Source organism: Acomys russatus, chromosome 1 (genome assembly GCF_903995435.1).
Source record: "Acomys russatus chromosome 1, mAcoRus1.1, whole genome shotgun sequence".
Classification (NCBI taxonomy): Eukaryota; Metazoa; Chordata; class Mammalia; order Rodentia; family Muridae; genus Acomys; species Acomys russatus.
This window is the reverse complement of record NC_067137.1, coordinates 42,950,626-42,969,544: the sequence shown is the minus strand read 5'-3', so window position 1 is coordinate 42,969,544 and position 18,919 is coordinate 42,950,626. Positions and strand designations below refer to the sequence as shown.

The following is an 18,919-nucleotide window of genomic DNA, read 5'->3' as shown; positions in this document are numbered from 1 at the left end:
AGTAAGGAGAGGCTCTGGCCTAGATATATGACAGGTTTCCAGGAAAATGATGCCATTGGTACTGAGTCAGCCAGTAGGTGAGTGGCTGGTATTTGCACATAATGAATGAAGCTAAAGAAGTTTGACTTTGAAGCGGATTGGGCTCCAAGGATCAAGGGAGAGGAATGGGAGCAGCAATGAGCCTGGAGCCTATGGAGACTGCATGAGCATGTACAGACACTCAGCATGTGTACACCCCCACCCCACCCCACATACTACATGTATACATAGAAGTTATGCTCATGAAATGTGGTACACCACTTTCTGGGGCGGGGGCTTGGCTAACTTTACAACACAAGTGATGCAAAGAGCCCAACATGTCCTCCCCATCCTGTCTATCTGAACCACAAGGAACGGGGCCACAGTGGCAGCTTATTTAGGAGCTCCTGCAAGAGGGCCCAATGGCTAGTCCAGGGGATGCTTGGTTACATTAAGCAGGATCTGAAAGCAGATTATTCAGACACTCTAAAGAAGGTTGTGTTAACATGATGGAGATCCTTTATTTTTGTGTGACGTACTGAGACTGAATCCAGGGTCTCACACAAGCCAGGCAGATATTCCAGCACTGAGGGATGTCTCCATCTTCTTGCCGACATCTTATTTTAGGACACGCTCTCACTAAGCTGCCAAGTTGGCCTCGAACTTATGATGCTCTGGTGCCTGCCTCCCCAGTAGAGGAACTGGGATGACAGACCTGCACCACCATTCTTAGGTGAAATAACTATTATTTTTAAGAAATTACAAGTGTGTAAAGAGGAAAGCCTGTCCGATGCTTCACTGGGAGATGGAGGGAGGATGTGCCCAGGGATTAGAGACCATGGCGCTACTCCACACTACTGCTGTCATCTGACCCTGAAAATATTGGACAAGTAAGTGGAGCCACTAGTCTGTGAGCCATGTGTTAAGTTGTTCTTACTTTGAAACCAGGAGGTCTTTCTAAGCTGAGAGCTGTTGTGAGATATGCACTGACCAGCTTGCCTACCTGTGCCTCAGTTGGCAAGCAATGCTGGGATCTGCCCTTGCCCTGTTCTCGGGATTACTAAAAACAAATCTTCCTAACATGCTTCTATGAAGGGAACTCACAGATGCACATAGAGATTTGCAGAGCATAGGAAAAGTACCTGCTTCTGTTGTGTTCTTTATTTTTAAAAAAATCATATGTGTGTGCTTGTGTGTGTGTGTGTGTGTGTGTGTGTGTGTGTGTGCATGCTGCTATGTGTGCACATCAGTGAGCATGCATGTAGAGGCCAGAGACTGATGGCAAGTGCTGTCCTCAGTAGCTTTCCACCTTAATTTTTGAGGCAGGGTCTCTGACTGGACCCAGAGCTCTCTGGTTGAATAGAATGACTGAGGAGCTAGCCCCAGGGATTCTTCTGTCTCTGCGATGCATGCCAACATTCTCAGCTTCTTATGTGGGTGCTGGGGAACCCGAATTCAGATTCCCATGCTTGCAGGTTCATTATTGACTAAGCCATCTCCTCATCCCCATTTTAATTATTTTCTTATTTTTTTTCCCAGCTTGAAAGTCAGAGAGATGGCTCAGGTTTTGGAAAGACATTTCAGCAGTTAAGAGGACTTGCAGCTTCCAGGGAGAACCCAGGATCAGCTTCCAACACCTACATGGTGGCTCTCAATCATCTGTAACTCCAGCTCACGATGGTCTAATGACTTTATGTGGTCTCCACAAATACTAGGCATGCCCATGGTGCACACGCACACATGCACACACTCACACACACACACACACACACACACACATAAAACAAAAATAAATATATCTTCAAAAATGTTTCCAGTTGACTTACAAAGAAACAATACAGAGTTTGCTAATGAGGACTGCAAGATTAAGATTCAATCATTTTTAACTATGTAGTTAATAAGCAGTAATGCAGAAGCAATAAACCTAGGTTGCCACATATTTAGCTAGAAGTGACTTTCAGAGAGGAAGCAGGCATCAGGAATGCCTACAGTAATTTGATACGAATCTTACAGGATTTAGTCATCCTAAAGATTCTTGCAGCCTTTGCATAGGACCCCAGAAACCTTCAGTGTAATGACTTTTCTAAGGACATCCTGGCTGTGTTCCTTTTGCCCACAGCTGCTTTCCTGAGAGTCCCCTTTCCTTAGCTTCTTACTGTAGTATGCACCTAGCTGGGACTTGAGTCACAAAGTGTGGGTCATTGTCATTCAACAGTACTGAACTTTTGCTCGTAATTGGTCCCACTTTAAACCAGAACTGAAACACGAGTGGGGAACTCCTATCTTAGGCATACCTTTATGGGCAGCAAATTATACCCTTGCTTTGTATCTCAAGCAGAAAGTGCTTAGTCTTTCCTTACTGTCCCTCCTATACACACCGGGTCACTCTCCCTTGCTGGACCTTCTCACCCTTTCTACCATGATATTTGTTTCCCAATATGCAGAGGGAAGTCTTCTGTGACACATATTGACTTTTTGAAAGTTTAGATAATTTTATGAAACTGGACATGCATTTTTAAAAACTGCCCCCAATTTAAAATTGATGCATAAACACGCAAAAATATTAGAGGTGGTATGTGACCTTTATGGGCAGGTGTTCACTGAGTAGAGTTCACATTGGAGCTGGTCCTCTGATGTCAAACTCCTCTCCCTGACAGAAACATCCAAACTCCTTCAGGCACTGTGAAGTATACAGTAACTTATTCCTATCTGAAAGTACGCTGGCCTGTTGCCCCTACCAAGCCATGCTGCCCCACCCCCTCCCACGACATTCAGCTTTATTTTAAAAAGCCACCAATACCAGTGTCCTGGAAAGGTTCCATAACCTTAGTGAGAAACTGGGGTCTGCAGTAATGTGAGGGCTTTCTATCTCTCCCGTGGTCCTTCTCCAGTGCAGGCACCATGCCCGGTGTGTCACTGGGACACTCTGCAGACACACCTTGGCAGAGTTGAGGTGCTGCTGAACAGGGCATTGGCTGTGGTGGTAAACAGTGGTGTTTATTTGAACCCACAGGTTCTGCTTATAATTACAATTGTTCGTGCTTTCTACTGCAGGCCATGAGAATTAGGCTGTGGATTGTGCAATGGATTTTGTCTACTAAAAATGCGTTCCCCATCTATAGCCATATCACCCAGAATGCACCTGATTTCATCTAAAAATAGGTTCCCCTATTAACGCATGCAGACCCTAAATGCTGCCTCTGAAAAGACTGGGAAGCCACAAAGACAGCAGGTTGCTTTGTTACATCCAAGACAGTAACTTTATTTGCCTAGCCTGCTTTATGAGAAGGAAGACCCATGGGACTTAGGGAGCTAAGAGAAGCCGAGAGATGACCCCAGCATCATCCCAGTGAGCGTGCCTGTGCTTTCTATCAGGGAGCCTATTCATCTACAGTTGCCATAAAGAAATGTTTGTCAAATGTGTGGCTTTATTTCAAGTCACAGGCATAATGCAGATCAAATTAACAAAGGAAGAAGCATAAGAGAAAGTTAACGGTTAGGCCCATGTGTGAGTTTCACGGTTGTATGAATGACATGTCATTTCCCTGGTCTTGAGGAGGCTGCACTGGGTTATCCCCAGCAAGAACATCTGGTGGGAATGCTCCAGGACTCTGCTTTCCTTCCAGCAGTGGGGATCAGAAGGAGGTTTGGGAAGCAGTGGGCCCTAATCCCTCCTCTGAAACAACACACAAAGAGATGGAGGCTGAGTCGATGTGCTCAAAGTCACCCCCAAGTCTTGTGGGAAGCAAGAATACAACACAGGGCCTTCCAGGTAGCACCTTCCAAATGGGCTGCAAGGTGAACTACAAATGGAAATTTCATTTTGAAAGTAGAAGGGATGTGGAACCAAATGAAACAAGAAAGGATGGCTACTTGTTTGGTCCTTGGTAAAAAGGCCTTTCAGTAGAAGCTCATAGAAAAATAATCAAGGAGATTGATGAGTCATTTCTAATGTCCCGAGGAACTAGCTAGAAACTTACAGCACGCACACAGTCCTGCAGATGGAATCGAACCAGGCATGGGTAAAGCTCTGACTCTCCATAAGGACCAAAGAGGTCAGCAAAGGAAACCATTTAACTACGTTCCAGGTCCTGACTGCCCTTTGATAAACAAAACCGAGGGCAGAAGCAACTAGGACTATACATAAAACCCAAAAAAGATATAGAGGGAGGCAGCATGTGGCCCCAGCTGCAGGTTCCCTATCACCAGAGGGAGTGAAAGACAAGCCACACTGGAGATAGAGAAACCTGTGGAAGGTGGCAAGGATACTTTTGTTTGTTTTACTAGAGACCTTTGTAAAAAAAAATACATTTTCAATTAAAATATAATTGTATCACTTTTCCCTTCCCTTTCCTTCCTTTAGCCCCTCAATGCACCCCTTACTCTTAAAGGGATAGTCTCTTTTTCTTTGAGACTCCCAGGACATCCTCCTACATTAACATATCTATTAATGCTGCTATTTTCTACAACGTATGGCCCAAGCATCCTCCTCCTCCTCAGCAATATCGTTACAATGAAAGGAAACTTTTATCTGCATTTGCTTCATTTTAATGATGCAACTTATCAAAATGATCAGATTTCGTTGGCTGAACCACATCTGACACACATTCTAGTCTCTGGATGGCAATGTTTTTAATTCAGGCTGTGATCACAGGTTGAGTATATTCTCTAACCTAACTCAAAATTGAGTAGGACAGCTATTGGCGTTAGAAGTGTCCTGCCACCTCACAATGGCCCTCTACCACTTACATGATCCGGGTGATCAGACCCTGTTCTGATCATTAACTCTGCAGCTAGAGGAACAGGTGGCCCAGCCCGTTTGTAAACAGGTGTGCTAGAGTGTCCCTGGGGGACTGACATGACACAGCTTGGCGTGCGCCATGGGTCTCTGAGGGAGAAGGGTTGTTTTGGAGCTAACAATATCCCAGTAACAACAAATTAGTCGAAGAATATTTGGGCAGCAAGACCATCATGGCTTCTCTCAGAATCACAGGAAAGGGAGCTGGGAGATTCTGAAGCATTCATGAATTTTAATTTAGAGTCAAACATCCCATGTAAGACAAAAGACAAGCCAAAATGGGACTGGAATCTACGTGGTTAGGATTTCTGTCTTGTCTTAGAGGGGTACCCAGCAGCTACCCATACCTCTTGCTTTATGAGATATGATTCCATCTTTAAGCAAAGATACGTGGCTTTCTGATGCCCGGGCTACTTATTTTTCCTACTCTGAGAGAATCTAACTCAGACAATACTTGCCTGTTAAAGGATGTGATGGCAGGATTTTAACCCTGAACCTATAGATTTGTCCAGGGGTATCTGCTGGATAGCAAGCTCCTATCAGAGTGTCTAAATGCCTCACCAGTTTCTCATTTGAATTCTCCTCCTCCTGCTGCCAAAGGCTTCTGCAGCCAATGGCTCTTCAGCTGGCTGCACAGTGGCAGGACAGCCCATCCTGAACATCTCACAGGGATGGCGGATAGCCCAGAGATCTGCCTGTCTGCTGCCAGGCTGGCTTCAGGTAGCAGTAGAGGCCTTAGCCACACCCCACCCAAAGCTGTTGTTGAGCCCTGCTACCCACAGCTGTGAAGTGTCCCGAAACTGAGAAGTAGATATTCTGACATTTACCAACATTCCTTCCTCAAAACGGCATTGTGTTTACTGTCTCAGATTCTCAAATGAGAAAAGGCTGGTCATCTTAACTCTGTGCCCCATGTGTGAGGGACCATGGGAAAGAAGACCAGCTATCCAGAGCCCGGAAAAAAAAAAAAAAAAAAAAGCTGAATTTTTATTTCTAGCTCCAATGAGAAGGGGGGGGGCGGGGACACTAAAATATGTAATTATTAGAGAAATAGTTACACAATGCTATGCAATTATGCTAATGTTTGGGAAGACCACCAGGAAGCGGAAACAAGGGGTTCAGCCCATGCTGCTTAGGTCAAAAGAGCAAAAATCTATTTCCAAATCTATTCAGCGAAAGGTTGCCCTGAAGCCATTATCACCTTTTGTTAGCATGTGGGCAGACAGACAGACAGACAGGTACTTAGGTCCTGACTACCAGGAAGGTTCTCTCTTTCTTGGCTTTGCACACAGTAGGAGGTCAACATATGCAGTGACATAAGAGTGGAGGAAGAAACTGACTTTAAGAAGCCACAGGCTTCATCTTCAGGGTTCACTGTGTCAGTGTTGCTACAAGAGGCTGAAATTGAGAGGGCTGCCCACCATGGCTGCTGAGAGCTGGCGATCTCTCATTGAACTTTCCTAAAACGCAGAATCTAAAAATAATTAGCAAACTTGCCCGGAGTTTCAGGGGGAAGAGAACAAAAGACAGGCTTGCTGCCAATCAGCTGATCAGTCCCACTGGAGTGAAGACATCTCCCTGTGTCCCCTGTCTTGAGCCTTGAACAGCTCCCTGGAGGTCATGTGAAAGCCCTAGGGCCTCTCCCTCAGCTCCAGGGTCTCAGTGTCAGTCTTAGCTGCCAATCTGTTTCTACTTTCTTAGGCACACTTGGTCTCAGGAAGTGCTTAAACAATGAGGAGGATGGACAGGGTTAAATTCATAACAGGGTACTTATTCGCACCACATTAGCCATGGGAATACTACAAGTAGGCATAAAATTTTATTCCTGTGATAATATACTTCAAGCTCTAAAAAGATCCTGTAAAGAAAAAAAATTCCTTTAAAGAAAGGAAGGGGGAAAAAAACCCAGCCAAAACAAAACCAGTTCCTATTGAGGTTAACAGTGCTGCACCACAGAGATTAGAAGAGCTATCACTGCTGATGGCAGCCTACAGGAAATGTGGCCAAAAGAGATGTCCGTCCAGAAAATGCAAATAATTATGACTTTTCCTATTGACTACTGGAAAGCCAGAAGCCCAGAATTCCTCAGTGTAATACACAGAGCTGCCCTGGCGTTCCCAGGTATCTGCAAAGCGCACGTGACCTGGGTCATGGAGGAAGCCAGCAAGTCTGTCTGCAGGAAAGCTTTGCACAGAGATAGTCAACATCAGCTGCCTTCAGAACACAGCACAGGACTGCCCCATTCTTGCCACACCTCTGCCCTGTAACAGTCCCAATTCCTTCTTTCCTGAAATGGGTGATGAGCAATCCCTTCCACTAGTCCATCAACAAACAGACAAACAGCTGGACAAATGCCAAAGGACCATACATCCTGGTCTGCCATGCCCTTTTTAATCAACTTCCTAATTAAAAAATGCCATGCTGGCATGAGGCATGAAGGGAGTAGGCTTAGAATATTTCACGAAATAGTACCCTCTCATTCTGGAGTTGCTGAGAATCTGTATCCTTACAGATGTTTACGAGTGTTCCTGCTGCAGAGCAGAGATAGAATCAATTTGCTTGCGCCTGGCCCTCAAGACATATTAAATTTATCCTGAAGGAAGCTGGCTTCTGAAAGCTCTTGCCCAGATGCATTAGGCAGGTGGGGGTTTCAGGGAACCGGAGGGTCCACCAGCAGATGCAGCATCGATTTCTGAATGTTCACACTCTCATAGACAGCTCCAGAGCAGACTCGGTTTGATGGCTCTCTATGGGGTGCCCTGCAGACTGGATTATTTCCACCACCAGTCTGGCTAGCATTGTTTCATGGCGACAGTGTGCCGTGCATTCGGCTCCTGCTCAGATGGCACAGGCTAGGGGGATGCGTGGACCAGGGAGAGGATGCAGCACCAAATTCAGTCAGTCTCTGGGAATTGTCCCCTGCCTGCAGGATTCAGAGATGTAGGAGCCCCAGGGACTGAGAAGTGGCGCTGACTTTTGTAAAAAGACACTCTGTGAGTGCAGATTAGAACACACTAAGGTTCAGTTGAGACAATGGCTGAGGTGCTTCTCAAGGCCATGTTGGAGCTGGAAACTCTACAATGAAAAACCTTGCCGACGTACTAAAAGAAGCTGCCTCCCCAATAAATTATTCATCCCTGAGTTGTTTGATTTAGAGTTCCAAGCTTGACACTCCACCTGAAAACATCTGAAGCAAACGCTCAATTGGGGTGATTTTCTCAAGGCAATTTGAGGGAGTGTGCTGCCAAGCCATCGGACTTCAGGAGGAAGCAGGCAGCATACAATATTGAGTCACAAAGTTCTTACAACTGTATTAATGAGTACACACATACATCTACGGCAGCTTTACATGGTGCGTGTATTAACCCAATGACAGAAATATTACAGCCTTTGCACACTTTTACCTCAGCAAATTAAAAAAAAAAAATACATGTTTTACACTTCATAAAAGCCCACGGAAGGGTAAAGCACATTCTCTTTAGTGTGTAAAAACACACCACAGCACAGGATTTTAAAGGAAATAAGGTCAAATGACATTTCGAAAGAAAACTGTTGACATTTTTTTTTTCAGTTCATAGGCTGTAGGAGCCCTGTGGGCAGCACATGTGGCACAGGGCAGAGCTCCTGAGATGCAGATCCCCCCAGTGTGACCACTGCCCACAGAGCAGCCAGGGCAGGGTCCCTGACACATGGAATCTCATCGATGAATGACATGATTTAGCTATAGGAGGTTATAATCTCTCCCAAAGTTGATATCCAACCTCAGAGGAAAAGTTAAAAAAATAAAATAAAATAAAAAGTCCCCTTAGAAATCACATTTTCAGGCTTGCTTACATGAGCATTTCCAGCTCAGTGACATTTCATTGTCTTTGGATGAAGCCCTTATCAACTGCAAGGAGCCTTGGAAACTGACAGAACTGCAAGCGGTAAAAGTAACTCCCTCAAGTGGGAACTCCTGTGACATAATTGTGGCCCTTTAAAAAAAATGGACTTTACCTGTGAGAGGCAGCCAGGCACAAAGAAAACCTCATGGGTAAGTGGCAGTCATGGGCTTCCCTGCTTCTAAATGGCCAAGAAGTGGTTAAAAAAGAAAAGCTGGTGTCCGCTCCAAGAAAGTTATAACCCATCAGAAAACAAAAGAGTTATTTTACCCATAAAGATATACTCAACTCCAAAAGGAAAGTAGCATCAAAAAAAGGAGTGCACTGCAGCCTCCCTCTAGATAGGAGTTCATGAAAATGAGAACTCCTGGGTATTCATTACTTTGGGCTAGACATTTAAAACCTGAGTTGTTTTCTTTTCCCTCTCATTCTAGCTTATTAGCTAATTTTAAAAAGGCAATAGAAAAAAACATTTGTATGTACATATGCATTCATAGAATTGAGAATTTTCTAGTTAGGCAAAAAAAAAAAAAAAAAAAAAAAAATCTTAATGTGAATATTCAGAAACTTGCAATTTAGGCAGGAAAATGACCAGAGAAGTTTTACAAATCAGGACACGCCTGCTTCAGGTGGGTCACACCTGAAGCTTTGGGTCACTAAAGGTATTTGTTGTTTTCATTTTTATAAGTGCATCATAATTTTTGAAACAGAACAAATCACACACACCCTACTCACCCCCCCACCCCCCCACCCGCATAAGTTGTATTTTCTTTCACACGTTCACTGTTGTATCTAAAGTATAGCAACACTTGGATAAAGCTTTATAAAAAATCAAATGAGAACATGACATGCTCTAAAATACCCAAGACACTACAGAAATACAGTTAAAAGATCGTGGTCTCTACTGAAGTTTGACTTTAAAAACAAACTACATAATTAGGTCAGTTAAAATGCAAGCCTTTCCCCCTGAGAAGGGTAGGGATCCTTAAAACAGGAAAGCACTTTTCATCAGTGACTCTCCCCAGAAGCATCTTGAACTGAATTTGAAAACACCCATGCCCCAGCATGCTAGTCCCAGAATTATATAAGAAATCTATGCCACTGTTGACAATAGAAACTCAGGGCTCCAGGAAGCTTCATTCTTACTTAGGAACTCAGACAACTGATTTGGAAAAAAAAAAATCTCATTCTGAGAAGAACTCAGTATCAAAGGTTGTACTCGTTTTAACATCTGCCCTCTATGCATCCTACAAACCTACCAAAAAAAAAAAAAAAAAAAAATATCAGCTCAGTTTCCACTGTCCCCAATAAGTAACTGGTTAAATGAGCTAAAAATCTCCTTCCAGCTAGGAAAAATATATACTAGTCAAAACTAATTACATCTGGCCTTTCATCAAAACAACATTTGCTAATTCTGCTGGTCTCCATACACTGTCCCAGAAAATATTAATTAAATACGTTGAATAATGGCTGCTGTAAATTTCTGAAAACACTAATCTCTAAACAGTTAATTTTCACTTCACACTTATGCATGGAAGATGGATGAAGAGGCCACCCCAAGCACCAGCAAAAGACTATTCTTTTGTTACTGTCCTTAAGAGTTGAACTTTGCTCCACTTTGGGAAGCGCAGCCAAGGCTCCAGAAACAACAGGACGCATTTACCTGGAGGGGATTTCAAAGAGAAACCTGAAGAATGGATTCTCTGCGCCTGCAGTCCCTCTCCGCACCTTCAGCTAAGCCAGCCTCTGACAAGCAATTGTTCCCACGGCAGCCACCCCTGCCTTCCATCTTAGGGACTCACCCAGAAAATTCTCCAGCCTGCTCCGCGACTACAAACTCTTCTAATGCTTTTGAACGCCCACCATTTGTTCTCCATTCATCCAATCAACTTCGAACCGCACATCTTCTCTCTATCGGCGCGCAGACACGGGGCCACTTCTCATCTGTATGCTAATTATTTTGCCACATGGACAAAAGTAATAATGCTTTCAGACAGGAAACTAACAGGCCTGAAGTCGAAGATGGAAATTAATAAGTTGACACCACTAAACGCCAGGGAAGACGGGCATGCGTGCAGAGCCCTGCCTGGTGGATGCGGCGCAGCCTCCATCAGCAGGCAGCAGACAGACGGCCCTGGGCCGCCAGCACTGCCCAGGCTGCGAGCATCAGGCACAGGTTTCCTTAGAGACCACATCGCTGCCGCAGAGGCACACCGGGAGCATCCTGCTGACTTACCCTGCTCGGGCGGGCTGCTGTCCTTTAAGCAATACAAAACGCAGCCATTTTCTCAAACCCTAACTTCATCGCTGATCTAGAGGTTTCTCAACCTAACAGCTGTGAGTTAAAACCAGTAATTTCTAGCCTTCCTGTTTACTGGGCTTTCAGCAGTTAGGCAAGATTGGGATGTGTGCTGTGTGTGCTTCCTACACTGTACCCACAGGCCTCTAAATCTCTAGAGCAGAGTGTATGATGTGCAGTGCTGTATTTAATGTAATAGATGAGAACTGTAAATACGCAGGCTGGCTGTTGGCTGCTACCCGCTAGGTGATGTATCTCAGAAAAACTCCCCTATCGTTGATGTTATGGTAAATGCATATCATGGTCCAAGAAATCTCTCCAAAGTCAGCAGAAACCTTGGTGTTTTCACTGGAACTACAGCTACACATCAAAACAAACAAACAAACAAACAAACAAACAAAAAGGCACAAGAGTCTCCTCTGCCACTTCCTAAGACCTGAGAACGGGCACCAGAGAGTTAACGGAGGGGTTCCAACCATCTCCCTGGCTTGCAGGCACACTACATTATCCCTACCCGGCACAAGCTCCTTTCATCATTTTCCTTTAAAACAAGAGACAGAACTATTTCCTGAGTAACTTTTAGCATTCCCAGCCACGACAACAACATTAGTATCATTAGAAGAGGATAAAAGCGAAAAAGTTTATCCTAAAAAAATGAACAGACCCAGTAAGATACCAAAAACACAAAAGAGAACCTAGCTATATGACTTTCTGTAGCACTTAAAAACAATCTTTTTTTTCAAAGTGTTGATTTTATAAATGGCCTATCTGGGCAAGCAACAAATGCTTTTCTGTGGTAGTAGCTGTCCCCTTTCCCTCACCAGCCTCTTAGCACACTGTGAAGGCACACTAAATCATAAAGGCTGCTTGGTACCTCCCTTCTCCTGGAAGCTAGCTATGACTATCCAGACTCCTGATGAGAACAACTCTGGGAAGGTTTCAGACAAGCAGCTCATAGGCATGTTCACCTGAGGGGCAACTGTAGCCAAGAGAGTCCATTGTTGGCCCTTTGTACCCCAAACCATGCTGTTCTGTCATAGTGTGCAACCAAACAAGAGTGGAAGGTGGCCAGGCAGGTGGAGAAACGGCTGTGGGAAGTACTTAAGAGACTATCAGAAATCACTCAGAGGAGTTGGAAGCTGCGGCAGCCAAGCAAATAAGCAACCACATGTCACTTTTAAATGAAAGGGAAGAAGTACCTCTCTGCAGAAGAGATGGTGGCCATCAGCAAGTCCTCCTCAGCAGTCTGTCTCACTCATGCAGCTCCTCAGCTGCCATAGAGAGCCCCAGGCACGTGCAGTCACAGATCCCTCTGTGTTTGCATTCCCTCCACCCCTCCCATCAGGACCCGCACTGTCAGCCTTGTGCACAGGAGTACAAGGCAGAGCCCACAGACCAGCCACTGGGGGCCTCCATAGACACAGTGCAGACTGGTTTCTGAGGGAGACTGACAGCAGTCCCTAGGTCCCAGGAACACCCTCTTCTTGCTCTCAAAGGCAATTCCTCTGAAGAGCATCTGCCTGGCGCGTGGTTACTACACAGGGTACTGCATGCTCCCTTTCCAGTGCCCTGATGGAAACCTCCACAGCTCTCCACAAGGAGGCTTGCTGGGGACACCCAGTGTCCCTCCATCTTCCCATAGACAATGCGCTGTCCACTACCATCAGAATACCTCCCTCCCTTTCCCTAGCACCCCCCCCCCAAGAAATCCTCACACGGGGCTTTTCCTGTCTTAGAGAGCAATTAGCATTCACAACAGTTACTTTCTACCCAGCACCTTGAGGCAGGAAGGTTGGTCAGTATCTTTTCATACAATAAATAAGCACTTATCCATTCTCTTCCTAGTTTTCCAACACCTGGATTACATTTTCTCTGCCATCTCTGATTACTTCTGCAGATACCCTGAGGGCTCATTAGGATGTCAAAGCTAAAAAACACTTTTCATTGTGAAAACATTCACAGAAAAGTCATTGTGTATGTTGAAACAATGCAGGTGTGGAGGAGACAGGCAGGACAGAGAGGCACAGAGACAAACAGGGGCAGAGTTAAAGAGAGGCCAGGGCACAGAGGGAGAGAGACAAACAGGGGCAGAGTTAAAGAGAGGCCAGGACACAGAGGAAGAGAGAGAAGGAGAAAGGAAGAGAACACAAGGATACTTCGAATTGAGTCACATAGCATTGAAATATAGCTTATTGATCGGGAAATGTATAGCTGTTTTTGTAAAATCATCTGATTCAGAAAAAGAGCACACAGTAAATGCCAAGATGTAGAGTCCTTAATATTACTCCCAGTGCAAATTAAGACTATTTTAGGCAATATATTCATATATGGGATATGCCAACTTAAAATGTTTGTTAAAAATAATAGCCATGTATGTTATTTAAATGTCCCCTTACACACATACACACACACATACACACCAGAACAAAGCCCATATACAATAATTTATTGTTTAAGTTTGTGGTATCAGCTGTCTTTAGACTGGAGAACATTTGGATGGGTATCAGCTGAGGCATTGTATTGTGCAGTGGGATGAAACCTAGCTTTGTGAGAAACATTGATGTTTTGCAAGTGTTTGTTCAAGTTTGCCTCCTGCTACTTTTGTCAAGAAATACTACACAATTTTAAAAGGAGAGAGAGAGAGAGAGAGAGAGAGAGAGAGAGAGAGAGAGAGAGTCTTAAAAATATGAAAGGAAAGAAGGCTGCAGTGAGCTCAGCTATGCAGCCTGGAGCTTTTCTACCTGCCTGCCATTCACTTGTGTCCTGGACAGGATTCTGGGGGACTTTTCAGAGTTTCTTGCCAAATATTAGATGCATTTGAGAAACTAGTTATTGATTAGAAAATGTAGCCCTTGAGGAAAATGGGCAGCCAGTTGAGTTCAAGTTCAAGTTCAGGCAGAGTGGTGCCTACCAAGGCAACCTCATTATTTCCTCTTGTTCCATAAAGTAGATTTTTTAAAACAGAAGAGTGACTAAAACTTTAAGTAGTTTGAAATTTTAAATATAGCTACTGAGATACATAGTAAACAAGCAACATTTGTTAGAAGAGACCTGTGTTTGAAACAACAGGTCTCCATCAGAGTAGACTGTCTTGCACATCAACATGGGATATTTGGTTTAAACATATGACATTTTAAAAATTATTTTGTTAGCAAAAATAATTTCCCTCAGATGTAATTGTCTTTTTAAAGTTGTACATGTGGTACATCCCTAAGTAGAGCAAATCAAGCAAATGAATACTCAGGTTAAAAATTCATTATTTTTTTTTAAATCCTATGTGTAATAGTAGCAAATAGAAAGACTTCAAAAAATCTTTAACATCTCAAAATATCTTTTATTTACAATTATTTTTGAAAGTTGGTAAAGGAAACGAACAGGTATCATCAGAGAGTGGGATAGCTTGTAACAATTAATAGAAGTAAAAAAAAATGTTTTAAAGAGTAAGAATTAAATTAAACTGGGTACAGAAACATGGTCGGATTAATAAAGATGCCTCATCAATGAGCATTGATCCCCTGACCATAACTACATGCTTTTAAACCAAGCTCATAAAGCTATATAGTCAAAAGAAAACCTGTAGGCTCCTGTCCCTTTAAGAATTTTTTGTGTATCAGTCATAAGCATTCTCAAGTTATTGGGCCTCCACCCTGGCCTCAGCTTCAAACATAGATCCATGAAGCTGGCATTGGTTAGAGGATCTGGGTGCAAGTTTCACTCTATAGAAATGTTCCTGCCATGTGTGTTTCCTGCCCTGGGGTAACACTCTCCTGGCCCATCTTTTACAAAATGAAATTGTATTAAAAGCCAGACAAGTGGAGGTGAAAAGTGTCCACTTTCAAAGTAGTAGTGATTTTGGTTTTAAAGCCCAAAGAGCACATGAGTTATTCTAGCTGATCCGTGGGATCTTATATTCATAAACATGCGCGTGCAATAGCAGCTGAAATGTCTTTACAAAATAAAAAACCATCAGCTACAGATCTGGGCTGCCACCATCTTCAAAACATCCAATTGTGACCATAAACACCACTCGACTTCTACCTCAGTGAGCACCGTCATTAAGGTGATGAAAGTGAGCCATTTTCACATCGGCAGTGAACCTGTAGGAAGTCGCTGCTGAATGCAATTGCTATCTGCCACGGACAGCTCCTGGTGCTGAAAGGAGGCCAGGAAACCCTATCACAATGGCTCCCTCCACCAGCCTTTGAAAAATCACAGCAAACTGAATGGGGTGGAAAGTGCTCAGCCTGAATAGCACTGTCTACAGCACAATGGCGGCTAGCTCCAAATCCTGCTATAATCACATTAATGAGATTAATCAGTGAATTAGCAGCAGTCAAATGTCAGGGAGGCAAGGAGGAAGCCAACCAAGATGGGTGATTAACTTTGGGGGGGAGGGGAGGGGGAAATCAACTGTGTTCTGTCCAAGGGATTTGCAGAAGTTGACAGATCTGATTCACAAATCTGAAGGCTGAAGGCAGAAATCAAAAGGAGGCAGCCACATAGCCCTTCAGAGCACACTGTGGATACAGCCACCTCCCTGCTGCTCACCCTCCGAAGAAGACGATTTCAAGAATCTTTACAATCTGCCAAAATTTTACAGTTTGAGGCTTTCAACTGTGTAAGTTATATTTAATATTAATTTATTTTCCCCAAGCTCAAGCTAAGATATGTTTTAAATGGTTGATGAGGAGAAGGAGGGTCACAGCAAGAGTTTTTAAAAAGTGTACCAAGTATTGCTCCATCATATAAACACCCCTGAAATGGCCTATCATAAACAAGGATTACAATAAATAAAATTAATATCAAAGTACAACTTTAAGGAGAGTTCCAACCCATTGACTTACTGCACTGAGGCAATTTAATCATTCTTGTTCCTTCGGGTCAATTGAGAAAGGAAAACCAATAAAGTTCTCTGGGGGAGATGGATGTTGCATAGGTCTATTTAAAATGTACCGTTAATACTTTGGGTTCAAAGTTTTAAGGAGCTTAAAACTTATAAGAATCTTATGATACTGCTTTCAAAAGGAAATTTGAGTGAAACACTCTAATTTTAAAAATAAGCATCTATCTATCTATCTATCTATCTATCTATATGTAAAACATTCCTTACTTTTTCATTTCAAAAGGTACTCTCTTTTATGAACTTGAACAATTAGAAAAACTACTTGTTAAAGTGTTATGGATGCTTTTGTCTGCGGTGTTAGTAAAAGTATAAACACTTGAACAAAAGAGTTGTTATACCAATTACTTTATCCTAATTAAAGAAATAACAATGATCTATAGCATATATAGTTTCAATAGTAGAAGAAGTGTGCCATCACTAAATTAATGATAAATTCAGACTCTCCTGTATATTTTGTATCTTTCACACTCATGTGAATATTTATATCATTTATTGTTTTCTCAGATCTATCTGAAAGCTAGAGTGTGAAGACAACTTTTTGTTTATGAAGTGATTTTTAAAAGCATATTTCTGTTATAAATTAATTGCTGTTTTTTATTATGAACTTCAAACATTGAGGTTATTGTTAAAAATCTTTATTTGAGTTTATCAGATGAATGAACATCAATCAACTTTCTTTTTATAATCAGACAAATACAACAGTGCCTCAGGAGTAGCTAATATTCCCGCAGCCCTTGTATAAAATCCTCCCTTGTTTGTAAAGTGAAGTTAGCCACTCTCAGGAAGTTACTTCTGTTCAAATCACTGACCTCCAGACATGCAGCAAGTTTTTCTCATTTTTATTTCTTTTTATAAACAAAATCATTGTCCAGGCATGCAATCTATTAACCATTTTTGCTCTAAAAACAAGCTTCTGAGGACTGAAGACCTGCCCCCTCAGAAACCTTTCAGCCACCAGCCATTCTATAAAAATAACTTTAAAAAGGAGCAAACAATAGGGGCTGCAGCAGAAGCCTTGAGCTACAGCAAAACAGATCCTGACCCCTGAGTCCAAAGAATTACCCTAACGAGCATCACGTACCTCACACCATGACCACACCGCTCACAAGTGACGGCAAGTTCAATTTTGGTAACTGTGCTGGCTCAAAACACAGAAAGAGAAAACCCTTTCCCCCACAAGTGGGAGGCCGAGGAGGACCACGCATAGCACCGAGAGGCAGGGAAGGCTGCTTTTGTCTTCAGCGAGCATTGATTTCATAACCCACAGTCCAGGGAATCAAAAAATTGAAATACACCCACCAACAATGGGTGAGAAAGCAGGAGGCCTCCAAGAAGACTGCAGGGAGAAGCTTTCTCGCTCTGTTTTGTGTGCAGTAGCTTAGGGGGAAAATGTCGCCTGGGCAGGAGTGACACATTCAGCAGGAGAGGCTAGCGGGCCTAAGAGATCTGCTTTACCTCCACATCCAGCCCCTAATGCACACAGCCCCACTCATCCTCTCCCAGGCTTTTTTTTTTTTTTTTTTTCCACTTTTTTTTTTCACGAGCTCCAAATCCCCGGCATATGACCTTCTGTTAAATAGATAAAAAAAAAATTGCTTATCAGTCATGCAAATGAGGCTGAATTCATTTTCCACAACAGATGGCCTCATAGATAATGATGATGGAAGAGAGAAAATTGAATGTCTCTCACAAGGTGGCCATGGCAACCGAGAGCAGAATAATATCAATAATAAGCTCACTGCATAATAAGGTTGTCAGTCCTACAAATCAAAGTCTGCAGCTAAATCAGGTATACCACCCCAGCTAGTTACCAGGTAAATACACACACACACACACACACACACACACACACACACACACACACACACACACACATGGATATATATGTATATGCTGACCATGAGGAGAGTCAGCATTCCAAACCACTTAATGTCGGGGTGGGGGTGAGGGGGCTCTGGAGGGGGGTGGCGGTTGCTGGAAAATGAAATGACAATCCCACGATCTGACAGTTTTTTTCTTTTTCTCTTTCTGTCATTATATTTTCTGCAGTAGCCTGGGTTTCATGAAGCACCGGCTAACTAGCCATATTGAACTGTGGAGTGAGCCCTTGCCTGAGCTCTCCTCCCGACAGCCTCCTCCTCACTCTCCCCCTCCGTGTGCCCTGCCGCATCCTGCCTAGATGCAAGAGAAGCTCGCCGGAGGCTTCCACCTTGGCTCCCAGGGGGACATCCTGCAAAATGAATCAGCAGCCATCCTGAGCAGGCTGATTAAAATGAAAATGGCAAGGCACATGTCTGGGCGGAACTGCAGCTCAGCTTTGTTGCCTGTCTGACAAGCAAGCTCAATATAGCTCGTGCTAATAATGGCTTACTGCCTTTCGGTTTTTAAAAAGGTATCACCCTTTCCCCTTAACCCACTGCTACGTGTGCGTGTGCGTGTGCGCGCGCGCACACACACGCACGAGTGTACTCACATGTGTGTGTCACGGGGGTTGGGGGGTGTGGGGGGGAGAAGACACGGATTGCTCGATTCTAATTTCCCACTGCTCACACGCAGACAGCCCGCCTGACAACGCTGTTATTTTAAAACTGAACTTCGTTGTCTTTCTTCTGAGGAGACTGACGGTTAAATCTCAGATGTGATGTGGAGGTTGTCTAAAAAACTAAGACCAGAAACAGATTTCGAGCCCAAGCCTTAGCCACAGAGCTGGGGGAGGGGGTCATCTAGTGCTGTGCCTCTCTGGCTCACAGCCCAGTGCTAGAAGCAGCCCAGGTGGGAGCCTGCTTTCTCTTGAAGCTTTTCTACCAGACTGTCTCTGTTCCCCAGATCTCATGCAACATACAGGCTGAAAGTGGGAAATGGAAGCCACCAAGTGTTGCAATTGGTCAAAATTTATCGAAAATAAATCTCATTTATTTTGAAAATTCTCAGGTGTAGCTTTGAAGATTCCATTTAATAAGCCATATTTTAAATACCCATATTAAAAAAAATTCAGATTCTCTTTTTTGAAAGGTACATTA

General features: G+C 43.5%; 1 protein-coding gene across 13 annotated transcripts in view; it reads right to left on the bottom strand.

Annotated features, from left to right (window-relative positions):
- Myt1l (myelin transcription factor 1 like) overlaps positions 1-17,401 on the bottom strand; it is a 405,732-nt gene extending 388,331 nt beyond the window's left edge. For 5 of the 13 annotated variants that reach the window (XM_051144327.1, XM_051144395.1, XM_051144378.1 and 2 more), the window contains exon 1: positions 10,500-10,920. The gene's annotated coding sequence lies outside the window, so the exon portion shown is untranslated. The other 8 variants (XM_051144370.1, XM_051144386.1, XM_051144411.1 and 5 more) reach the window with 5 other exon arrangements.
- Between the last annotated feature and the right edge of the window lie 1,518 nt (positions 17,402-18,919).